Genomic DNA, 11,912 nt, shown 5'->3' with positions numbered 1-11,912 from the left:
ATCTGTTATGTCTGCTGAATTGCAAGACTGTTTTACCAAATTGAATGCTGAGCTGACCAAATTACGTTCACCCGGCAATGCTGAGTTTGTTACCTCTGCCGAACTTCAGAAATGTTTCACCCAACTTCATACTGAGCTGACCAGTACACGTGATCTAGTATCCTCCTCTTCTCAGTGTACTATTGACCAATTGAGTGAAGCTGTCAGACTACTCAATATTGACCGAGCCCAAATGGACGTTGATCCCATTTCCAACACTGAACTCATGAGCTTTTCACAAGCCATCATGAAGGCAATGCGTATCAACAATGGCCAGCGCATGTTTTATGATTCTGCTCTGCTTAAACTATTTCATCAAGCTTTTGGTCAGATCACAATCTGCCTCACCTGCCTGAGCAAATCTCATGAATGCCTCCTCAGTATGATCAGCAGCTCTATCAGGGTTCCTCGGCATATCCAGGATGACAGTGTGCCAGTCATTGATGGTTTGGGTGAAAGCACCAAAAGGCTCCAGCGCTACTCTCAGTATCTCTCCTCCGCAGCACGGAATGAAACTTTCCTCTACAAACCCGATGATGGCAAAACGGGGGAGACAAGTAAAGGAGGAACTCAGCCTCAGCCTGCAGGTACTGCGTCTGGAAGCAAAGGAAAAGGCATTGCTTATGTTGATCCCTCAGCTCAAAGAAAGAAGAAGTAAAACTAGCTAGTCTGTGTAACTAGCTAGTCTGTGTCTAGAGACTTAGCATCATATCCTGTTTCCTATTTTTGTTGTCTACTGTTTAGGTTAATATGCTTTTTTGTTGTTATGGTTTAATCTAATATCACAAGTATCAGTTTGCTCCCTGATCTGACTAATCAAGTTTGATTTGACAAAATCATCCATGATTAAGAGGCAATTAAATTTAGATGCTTTGATTTAATTGTACTAATATGTTTGTTAAATATTGAGTGCGAAAATATATAAAGTAAAGACAGGTCAAAAGTCAGCATAAACGAAGCTGAGTAGAAACGGAACTCAGCATGACAGAATAGAAGCTGAGTGGAGTTAAAATTCAGAAGCAAAACGAAGCTGACTAAAGTTGAAGACTTCTTCAGGAGCGGTTAAACAGAACGGAGCTGACCTTGAAAGAACTCAGCATGAACGTTGAACATTCGAAAAGAACAAACGAAGCTGAGTAACAGTCAGGACAACATGAAGGATCCGTTCACTAAAAGACAAAGTCTGCCAATCTTCTGCACCAATAATTGGAACCTCGAAGACACCTAAAAGGCTAATTCCAAGAGTCATGGGACGTTGGATTATTGGAAACAGACAACTGGCACAAACAGACAAACCAGACGCTAGAAGACAAACCTGACGCCTGAAGAAAACAGAGAAAGGGAATAGAGGTGCAGTCTGAAGCTTTCCAGAAATTGTTCCCCAAAAGAGCCGTTTTGATGTTAACGGTTAGGACATTTCAAAACGATCAAATCTACAGATTTCCTTCTATAAAAGGACAATCGAAAAACTTGGATAAACACTGAAGCATCGAAAGAAAAATACAAGAGAGAAAGTTTCAAAAGCACTCAAATACAAAAGAATCTTACACCGACTTTTCTATTCTATGTGTAAATGCTAGATTGATTTGTAATCATCTAAAGTGTTCTTTAGTTCAAAAAGAACAAGTCTGTGATCAATAGGAATATTGAGAGTGTAAAGCTGAGTGCTTGGTTGTAAGCATTTCAGTGGTAGAGAAATCTAGGTGCTAGGTTGTAGCACTTAGTAGGAGTTGAGTAGACGAATAGAGGAAGGTACTCTTGCATATTCAACTGCCTTGTAATCGGTTTGTGCTCTACCTTTAAAGAGCTCAGTATTGGATTCAAAAATCCCGGAGGACTCTGGGGACTGGACGTAGGCAGAGAGGCCGAACCAGAATAAGTGATACTGAGTAATCTCTAAACTCTCTCTTATAATTGCATGTGTTGTTTACTTTATTTACTCAGCATATAAATTGTCTAAGATGATCTTGAGTAAGTAAGTGGTGCTGAGTTAGAAGCTGACCTCCAAGAGTGTCAATTCTCAACTCACAAGAAAACAACTTTAGTCAACATCTGACTAAAGCTGTCTTCAAACATATCTCACCAAGCTGACCATAAGCTGAGTTAATAAACTCTTAAAATAACTTCCAGTCAGCTTAATTAAAACACGAAAAAGTTATAATAGTTCCTAACCCCCCATTGGAACTAATTACCAGGGACCAACATATTAAATATCAATACTTGCATCTTTTGTTCAAACACTGAGTTATGAATTGTTTTCATGCGATGCTGTGTATTATGTCATTATGTATCTTCAATTAAAATCAGTTATGTTTAAATGCTTATAAAATTTATTGATTGAACCAAATGCTGATAACATGTTTGACATTGACTTACATGTAGTCTTATAAAACTCATTGAACAACAAATTACTCAGCGCCCTCTGAATGATAAAACCTTCCGCTTAATACTGAGTAAAATAGAACATGTTCCATGAGCTGACCTATATCTGAAAACTGACCTTAGACCTACTCGATTAAACCTTCAAGTGTTTAGAGTAAAACTAAGTCAGTAGCTCAACCCTTACGGGGGAGTTTGCTAAGTTATATTAGGTCAACTATCATGGGGGAGCTCAACACTGAGTTCCTCGCTGAATAGTTTTGCCAACATCAAAATGGGGGAGTTTGTTGAAACACCTTTCCACATAATTTTGATTTGACAAAATTGTTTAAGTATAATTAAAAACATATTCTAAACACACTAAGTTTAAATGCTTTGATTTATTCTACTAATGTGTTTGTTCAATGTTGAGTTAAAATTGCTTATAAGAGATAAGGATTAAAAGGCCCAAGCCCAATACGAAAGTCAAAGCCCAAGTCAAAAAACTCAAGACAACTCGGCCCACGTTTATCAAAACGATGTCGCTGTGTACAAAACGCAACTCAACAAGAGAAGGATCTAGAAGGCCTTCTGGGAATTACTTCGGGACGAAGCTGCTGAGTAGATTCGACAAAGCGTACAAGACAGCAGCTGGCTAGAGAAAACTTCCAGACAAAGTGTTTCCACTTTGGGTAAAGTTCAGACGACACAGTATGCTGTCCAGTTGACTTTACCATAAAAGGAGAGACATTCTGCCGAGCTAACCAAAAGCTGACCGAGGACAGAAGATACTCAAATCTGATTGGCCGAGAGCTCTGAGCAAGTCAGGATGACAACGACAGGAAGCCGTTTCCCTCCAACGGTTATTTCGAAATTCGAAATGACCGATGCCTCAAGACGTCTCTATAAATAGTGCCATCAGAAGCTTCATTCAAGACAGAACTTGATCAAGCCATTACGCTGACCAAATTTCTACGCAAGTTCTGCAAGCAAAAAGCAAAGCAATCTTACACCAAATTTCATATCTTTTGTGTAAAAGTCTAGAGTGATTATTCAATCATCTAAGATGTCTTAGCAATCATTGTTTAGGACAAACACTTATCATTTCTAGAGAATAGAAAGGAGAGGCTGAGTACTCGGTTATAGTACTCAACAAGAGATTAGGATTGAGTAGAGGTATAGAGGAAGGTACTCTTGTTATACTCAGTTGCTAAGATTGTAAAAGGTTTGAGGCTCTACCTATAAAGAGCTCAGTAGAGAATTCGAAAGCTCGGAACGTGTTCCGGGGATAGGACGTAGGCTTAGGAGCCGAACCTAGATAAATCTGCTGAGTAACGTATTTCTTACCTTAAACTCCTTATATATATTGCTTGCTTAAATAACTAAAAACTGACCAAGTAAAGAGGTCAAGCTGAGTTGTGCGCATCAAATTTCTGAGCTCAGGAATAGACTCTAAGTGCTATATCCTGACTCAAGTTAAGAAACTGACCTAGTCACCAGTTGACTAAGCCAGTATCTTGCTGTTTACTCAGCGCCGCTGTCAAAACCTTTTCTCTTAAGAAAAGAAGTCTGCCCTAATTTATTAAAAAGTTTAAATAGTTCCTAACCCCCCCTTGGAACTATACTTGTAACGTTATAAGGGACCAACAACAGGAACCGACGATTAATTTTATCAAGATCTTTGAGAACAGGCTCAGGAAGATGACAAGCTTGCATAATGTGATTAGGAGCCGCAGAATTGACAGACTGAACCAGAGTAAGGCGACCCGCAAGTGAGAGAGTCTTAGCTTTCCAAATGGCACACTTCTTATTGGTTTTATCCAAAATATCCTTAAAAGAAGCTTTCGAAACTCTTTCACTATGGAGGGGAATACCCAGATACTTCCTCAAAGAATTAGTCAGAGGAATTCTAGACAAAACACTCAACCTTTTGCAGGCTCCCTGATTCATATTCTTAGAACACATCATCCTAGACTTCTGGATATTAAGCTTTTGCCCAGAGGCAGTGCAGAAACAATCAAGAATATCCATAATCACACTTAACTGCTCCTCATTACCTTCCACAAAGATCAAAACATCATCTGCAAAGAACAAGTGGGTAACCTGGGGACAAAATTTATTGATGGACACCAGGTGGAATCTCCCATTACCAATAGCATCTTGGATTAGGTGAGTCAATCTTTTCATTGCAATAACAAATAAGAAAGGGCTCATTGGGTCCCCTTGACGGATACCCCGGGAGGGAGAAAATCCCTCCGACATATCCCCATTGATCAAAACTTGAAAAACAGGAGAAGAGATGCAAACCTTAATTAAACTCCTCCAATTGTCCGGGATTCTTGCCCTCTCCAGCCTCTCAAGAAGGAAACTCCAATTTATGCGATCATAAGCTTTCTCCAGATCCAACTTTAGAGCCACAATACCTCTCTTCCCCTTTTTGATTTTCATAGAATGGACCATCTCTTGGGCAATGACAACATTATCCATCATTTGTCTACCAGGAACAAAGCTTCCCTGATTCTGGCTAATGATATCAGGAAGGATACAACGGAGTCTATTGGCCACAACATTATATATAAATAATTATAATTATAAAAATAATGATAAATTATATATAAATAATGTTAATTTATAAATTATAATAAATAATAATAAATTATATAAATAATTATAGTTATAATAAAAAATAACAAATTACTAAAATTATTAAACTGAACTGAATTGAACTAGACTGAATGCTATTGAATTAAACTGAACTGAATGTTACTGAACTGAACTAATGATACAGAAATTAAGTAAAAAGAAAAAACAGGGTCTTATTCTATGAATTGTTTTTCTTTAATTGGTTAATGACATGTATTATATGTATAAATCAACAATATTTAGAATTTATTATATCCGTTAATTATGGTTTTATTAAAGTTCTTTAAATAAAAATTATTATATATATAGTGTTTTTTAAGAGATTATTTATATTGTTTTAATTGTTTTTATAATTGTAGTTTGGTTAAGATGGTAATTAATATAATAACTTATAAGGTTATCTTTCTTTTTCTTTCAAAGAAACAAGGTTTTCTTTTCATAAATATAAGGTTGTCTTTTTTTTTTAAATATAAGGTTATCTTTAAATGTTGAATTATAATTGAAAATTATGATGTGCATAATGTAACAATCCAGTTCAGAGTGGATGACATCGAGGTAGAAGGTATGATCAAAGAGCGGGCCTAAGATATGATGATAGGGGTAAGAATGATATGTTTACAATTATTTGTTTCATACTCCCTCTATTTCCTTATATAAGTCATTATAGAGTATTTCATACAAATTAAAAAATAGGGTTAAGGTGTAAACATACCCCTAACATTTTAGGCTAGGAGCAATTTTACCTCTAACATCTAAAATGGTGCAATTTTACTTCTAACGTTGGAAGCCAAGAGCAATTTTACCCCCAACGTTAATAAATTGGGTTAATTTGAGAAATAATTCATCAAACTGTCTTCTCGGTCATGAATCTTGTTATCTACACTACGTGTGTCATTTTATCAGTAACAAATCACAAACATTAGTTGGGATGTGAAAAAATAAAAAAAAATATACTGTCTTTTTGTACAGATTAGACAAAAAATTCAAAAAATCCACTGAATTTATAAATATTAATTTCAAAATCTATTATTAAATTATAAAAAACATGAAATTCTTTTTATCTAGAACGAATTCTTATGCAATTGGTGCAGAATAATGAATAAAAATATCTGTGTTTTATAATAGTGTCTGAAATTGACCTAATTTATCAACGTTACGGGTAAAATTGCTCCTGCCTTCCAACGTTAGGGGTAAAATTGCATCATTTTAGACGTTGAGGGTAAAATTGCTCATGGTCCAAAACATTAGGAGTATTTTTGCACCTTAACCCTAAAAAATATAATTAATATAAAGTCAAATTAATGAATTTATATTGGTTAACTAAAAAAATTCTCTAATCAATAAGCCTTGAAATGGTAAAGAAACACATGGATCAAAAGAAAAAAAAATTAATGCTTAGACAGGAAAACTAAACTAATTTTTTTTTTAAAAACTATAATAACTTATATTTGAAGGAAAAACTAATTTGTATAGAGAGAGACTCCTTCTTCTCTCTATATTTTCTTCTTCTCCTTTGCTCTTTTTTCTCAAACTTTCTGTCATTGCCGTCACCATCACCGTCACCTTCTCGATTCTTGCTTTCTATTCAGGTCCCCTTAGAGTAGGAAGAATGAAGCTTGTCTTCCTTCTTCCTCCTCCCATTTATGTTTTAGTCGTCATTTATTTAGCTTCAGATTTACATTTTCTTGTTAGTTTGAGATTTATATACTTTCTCGAATTTCATTTCCGTCAGATCTACACCTGTTAGCTATAATTTTTTCTTTTATTCTTTTGTCGGTCTTAGCAAGAGCAGAAAAAGGGTTCATCTTGTCCACACATCTATAGATCTGCATGGTTGCAAAAAAAAGGACTCAGATCCGAATGTCCGGACGAGGCTAAATGATGAAGAATGGGTTACAGCTGTTTTTCAATGGGATTCGACTTGTGAGGAGTATATGATCTCTATTTTTATTGTATTTGTACATTTTATGGTTTTTATGGCTCTTTGTAGTCTTTTTATTACTATTTGTAGTGTATTTTCTTCCATTCGTAGATGTTATACTGACTGTAGCTTGTATGAGTAAGAGGTTTTATCATGCTATATTTGTACTTTGTGATTTAATGGAATAATATATGATATTTTTATTAAAATTTTTTATTTTTTACTAATTTAAGTGGTGAAGAAATAAACGTTATCAAACGCACTTAAATTAAATAAGTGTTTAATATTTTAATTTAAGTAAATTATCAAACAAAATCTTATATAAAAGAATGAAAGAATGGAGTGAGTATTATTTATAAAAAAAATAAATTTCATCGGTTAATACTTTATATTTTTTAGTTAAATTGTTAATTTTTATTTTAGTATATTAGTTTCTCAATTAATTATAATTATATATAATATGTATATTCATTAGTGATAATAAAAAAAGTTAATAGTAAATATTAGGCATTACATCAATTTGGATCCCCAAACTAAAATTCTAAAGTCAATTAGATTTTTAAACTATGAAAATAATCAACCGTATTTATGAACTAAGTAAAAATCATTAATTTAGTCTCTATCATATTCTAAAATCACAAACTATTACTATTTGATATACGTTATAATAATCTCTATGTTGGTTCAAAATGAATTTAGGAAAAAGTGTCTGAAACTGTTCAATCGAATGAATTTCGGTAAAATCTCAATTGATAATTTTTATTTAAAATAGAGACTTAATTGATAATTTTTATTTAATTTAAAGATCCAATTGATAATTTTAATAATTTAAAGTGCGTTTGGGTGAGCATTTTGACTAAATATTAATTTAGTTTTTGCAGTGTTTTAATAAGGCACGTGACCCGTATATATCTGGGACAGTTTTTGTCGTGCTGCCACATGTGAATCATTATGAGTTTGTGTGTCGGTGATTGCATGAATCAGCCTTTTTTATTTCAATTCGTATCAAACTGATTTTTATGTTTTTTTTTAAGTTAAAAAAATTAGAGGAATGTGTTTTTTTTTTTGTATTAAAAGATGTGTGTTTTAAAATATTAGACATAAGTTATCCAAAAAAAATAGGTCTATGATTTTTTTTTGGGAAGTTTCAATTTACATGTCACTTATAAAATAATATAATATAAATTTAATGGTTAAAAAATATATTAATTTAGATATTGATAGATCTATTTATAAATCCGTTCCGTCCAAACCCATCTATCATGGATTGGGTTTGGACATATATATTCATTATTTAGTTCGGTCCGAATCCGTACAAACCCGCATATAAAATAGATTGGACGTTAGATTTATACTTAAGAACATGAAATTTACTGCGCATTTTTCGCAAACTGCGAAGCTTGCGAATGTAATACTCGCAGAATGATTTTTTCTTCACAGTTTTTGCAAAATGCGAAGTAAAAGTCATGTTCTTAAATAATATTATCTTCATAGGCTTCGCCGTTTGCGAAAAATGCGAAGTGGTATTTAACATTAAAGTCGTAACAACAAGAGTGCAATAATAATTCTATCATTAAAATCATAACATTATCAAAATTTACAACAAGATTGCAACAATAATTATAACATTAAAATCATAATATTATCAAAATTCACAGTAATTTACTTCCAGAACAGAATGATTAACAAAATGTTCTGGAAGCACACTTTCTCCTTAGTGTTCTTCCAGGACATTTGGGAGAGAGTGCGCTTCCAGAGTATTTTCTAAGAAGTTCAGAAGCAAAAGGAAGTTCGGAAGCAGCAAGTACTAGAACATTGGAGTGCTTCCAGGCTTTACAAAAGCAAGAAAAATCGGCATCGTCATACAAAATCAATGATCTTTGGGATGATAATGGTGATTTGTCTTTTCTTTTTAGAAGCAAGAAAAATCGACAGGTTCACCATCTTTATCACATCCCAATCACCCCTCACTGTGATTGATGCCTTTGTATTCAAGATAAACGGATCACTGTAATTGATGCTTTTGTATTCAATCTTCACAAAAATTAAATCATTTTAGGGAAATAATGAAAGAAACGCTTCGCAAAGAGAGAATCTGCAAAAAATGATGATTTTTACTTCGTAAAATGAGATTGTGTCACATTTTGCGAAGTCTGCAAAGTGAAAATCATCTGGAAAAGGATGAGTTTGCTTCGCAGAAAGCGACTCTGCGAAGAGAAAAACAAGCTGGAAAAGGATGATTTTGCTTCTCAGATTCGCTTTCTGCGAAGCAAAATCATCATTTTCCAGGTGATTTTTTGTTCACAGACTTCACAAAATGTGACGAAACCTCATTTTGCAAAGTAATTTCTGGAAAAAGATGAAGATGGAACTGTAGATACTTACCTTATTTCCTCTTTTTTCCATTGAAATCGACAATAAACATATGATAAACGCAGAAGAACGTCGAATAATGCCTTCGATTCACACAAGAAGAAAGAAACCAATAGACGAACATGAAACATCAAAATGAAGATGCATACCTTCATAAAAACAGAGAGACAAAGAGATGAAGAAGAAACAGGATGATGGAGAATTTCTTAGTGATTCACACAATATAAAGAAACATGAAGATAAAAAGATAGACAACAAAGAGAAATGAAGCCGATAGAAAGAAGGGAAGAAGATGAAAGGTTTGGGGTATTTTAGGAAAGTTATAAATAAATAATCTAAATATATAATGAGTTTGGTAATTAATCCAAATATATAAATGGATTTCTCATGATCCAGTTTTATAATTTTTTTATAATTTTTTTTTCTGATGGTTGAACAAAATATCTAAAAGTAAAGTTGGATGCTTCTATTGTGATGATAGATAAGAGGACTAGTGTTTTGTTTATTATAAAGTGACAAATGACCCTTGTAAAACTACGAATGATTAGACAGAAGAAAAAAAGTTTAAAATTAATAATTAGGGAGAAGATTGTTAAATATTTAATAATTAATTTCAAACAAATAATTTATTATTATTATAAAAGGAAAAAAAAAGTGTTTGTGATGTCACCTATCTAATTACCTAGTTAATATTTTTGGTTTTGTGTTTTATTTTATCAAAATATTGAATCGATGATTTAGATTCAAAACAAAAGGCTATATAAACCCTTGTATTATATGGCATAAGAGTCGTCTTGATTGCTCCACTAATAAAGTTTATACTTTTCCATGGACGTAGCTAAATGATTGAACCACATAAATATTGTGGTATTGAGTTAGCGAATAATTGTTGGTCCCGTGTGATTAGTTCCAAAGGGGGGTTAGGAACTAATATAACTTTTTCGTTTAATTAATATGATGACTTAATTATTTAGTGAGTTTGTCAACTCAGCTTTTGGTCAGTTTGGCCAGATATGTTACAAGACAGCTTCAGCCAGATATTGACTAAGGTTGTTTTATTTGTAAGTTAGATATTGACACTCTTGGAGGTCAGTTTCTAACTCAGCACTTGAAATAACTCAGAATCAACTTTAAAACAATTTTGTATGCTGAATAAACTTAACACACAACACATGCAAATATATATATTGAGAGAGAGTTTAGAGATTACTCAGTATCACTTATCCTGGTTCGGCCTCTCCGCCTACGTCCAGTCCCCAGAGTCCTCCGGGCTTTTAGAATCCAATACTGAACTCTTTAAAGGTAGAGCACAAACCGATTACAAGGCAGTTGAATATGCAAGAGTACCTTCCTCTATTCGTCTACTCAACTCATACTAAGTGCTACAACCCAGCACCTAGATTTCTCTACCACTGAATGTTTACAACCAAACACTCAGCACAACACTCTCAATGTTACAATTGATAAACACTTGTTCCTTTTCAAATGAAGAACACTTTAGAAGATTACAAGTAATCACTCTAGCATTTACACAAAGAATGGAAGATGGGTGTAAGATCTCTTTTTGTATCTAAGTGCTTTTGTATTTTTTCTCTTCTTGTACTTTTCTTTTTGTAAAATCGGCAAATGATCCAAGAAGTTCGATTGTCCTTATATAGGGAAAATCTGTGATGGATCATTTTGAAATGATTCAGCCGTTGCTGTTAAAACGGATCTTTTAGGGGACAGATTCTGGTCAGCTTCAGACTGTTCCGGCCATTCCCTTCCTCTGCTTTCCTTCAGACGTCAGGTTTGTCTTCTTGCGTCTGGCTTGTCTTTTTGTGCCAGTCGTCCTTTACCAATAATCCACTGACCCATACATCTCGGAATGTGTCTTCTGCGTATTTCCAAGGATTCAATTATTGGTACAGAGGGGCGGTAATCATTGTCTTTTAGCAAACGACTTTTTCATGCTGTCCTGAAGAATCACTCAGCTTCTACTGCGTAAATCATTGTCTTTGGCAATTCCTAGGCAAAGTATGTTTTTAGTCAGTTCAGCTTCGTAAAACAGTTGTTGTTGCTGTTTCTTATGCTGAGTTGCATTTCGCTTCTCTTTGTTGGACTTTTATGTCTTAGTCTCTTGATGCTAAGGTTGATTCCACTCAACTTGATACTTTAGGCTTCTATGCTGACCTTCATTCTACTTAGCTTGTTCTGTTCATCTCATGCTGACTGCTTCCTGTCTTACTTTTTATATTTATCTTTATTTATATTTATACTCAACATTGAACAAACGGATTAGTACAATTAAAATAAAGCACTTAAATTTAATTGTCTCTTAATCATGGATGATTTTGTCAAATCAAAATCTTGTGGAAAGGTGTTTCAACAATAATTTCCTTTCTGCATATCAAACTTGTAATAGCAAATTCAACCCCAATTTCTAACAACATTTCCAAAGTGAATATCTTATCATTATTTTGTAATTTTTTTTATTTCAATCAATAAGAATTAATTTATTGAAATAAAATTTTAATTATTTTATTTAAGGGAAAATTATAAAATTGGATCAAATGAGAGATCCATTTACTCAACCTAC

The sequence above is a fragment of the Euphorbia lathyris genome, chromosome 9, assembly GCF_963576675.1.
Source record: "Euphorbia lathyris chromosome 9, ddEupLath1.1, whole genome shotgun sequence".
In the NCBI taxonomy this organism is placed as follows: Eukaryota; Viridiplantae; Streptophyta; class Magnoliopsida; order Malpighiales; family Euphorbiaceae; genus Euphorbia; species Euphorbia lathyris.
The sequence above is the reverse complement of the archived record's forward strand: the minus strand, read 5'-3'. Positions refer to the sequence as shown.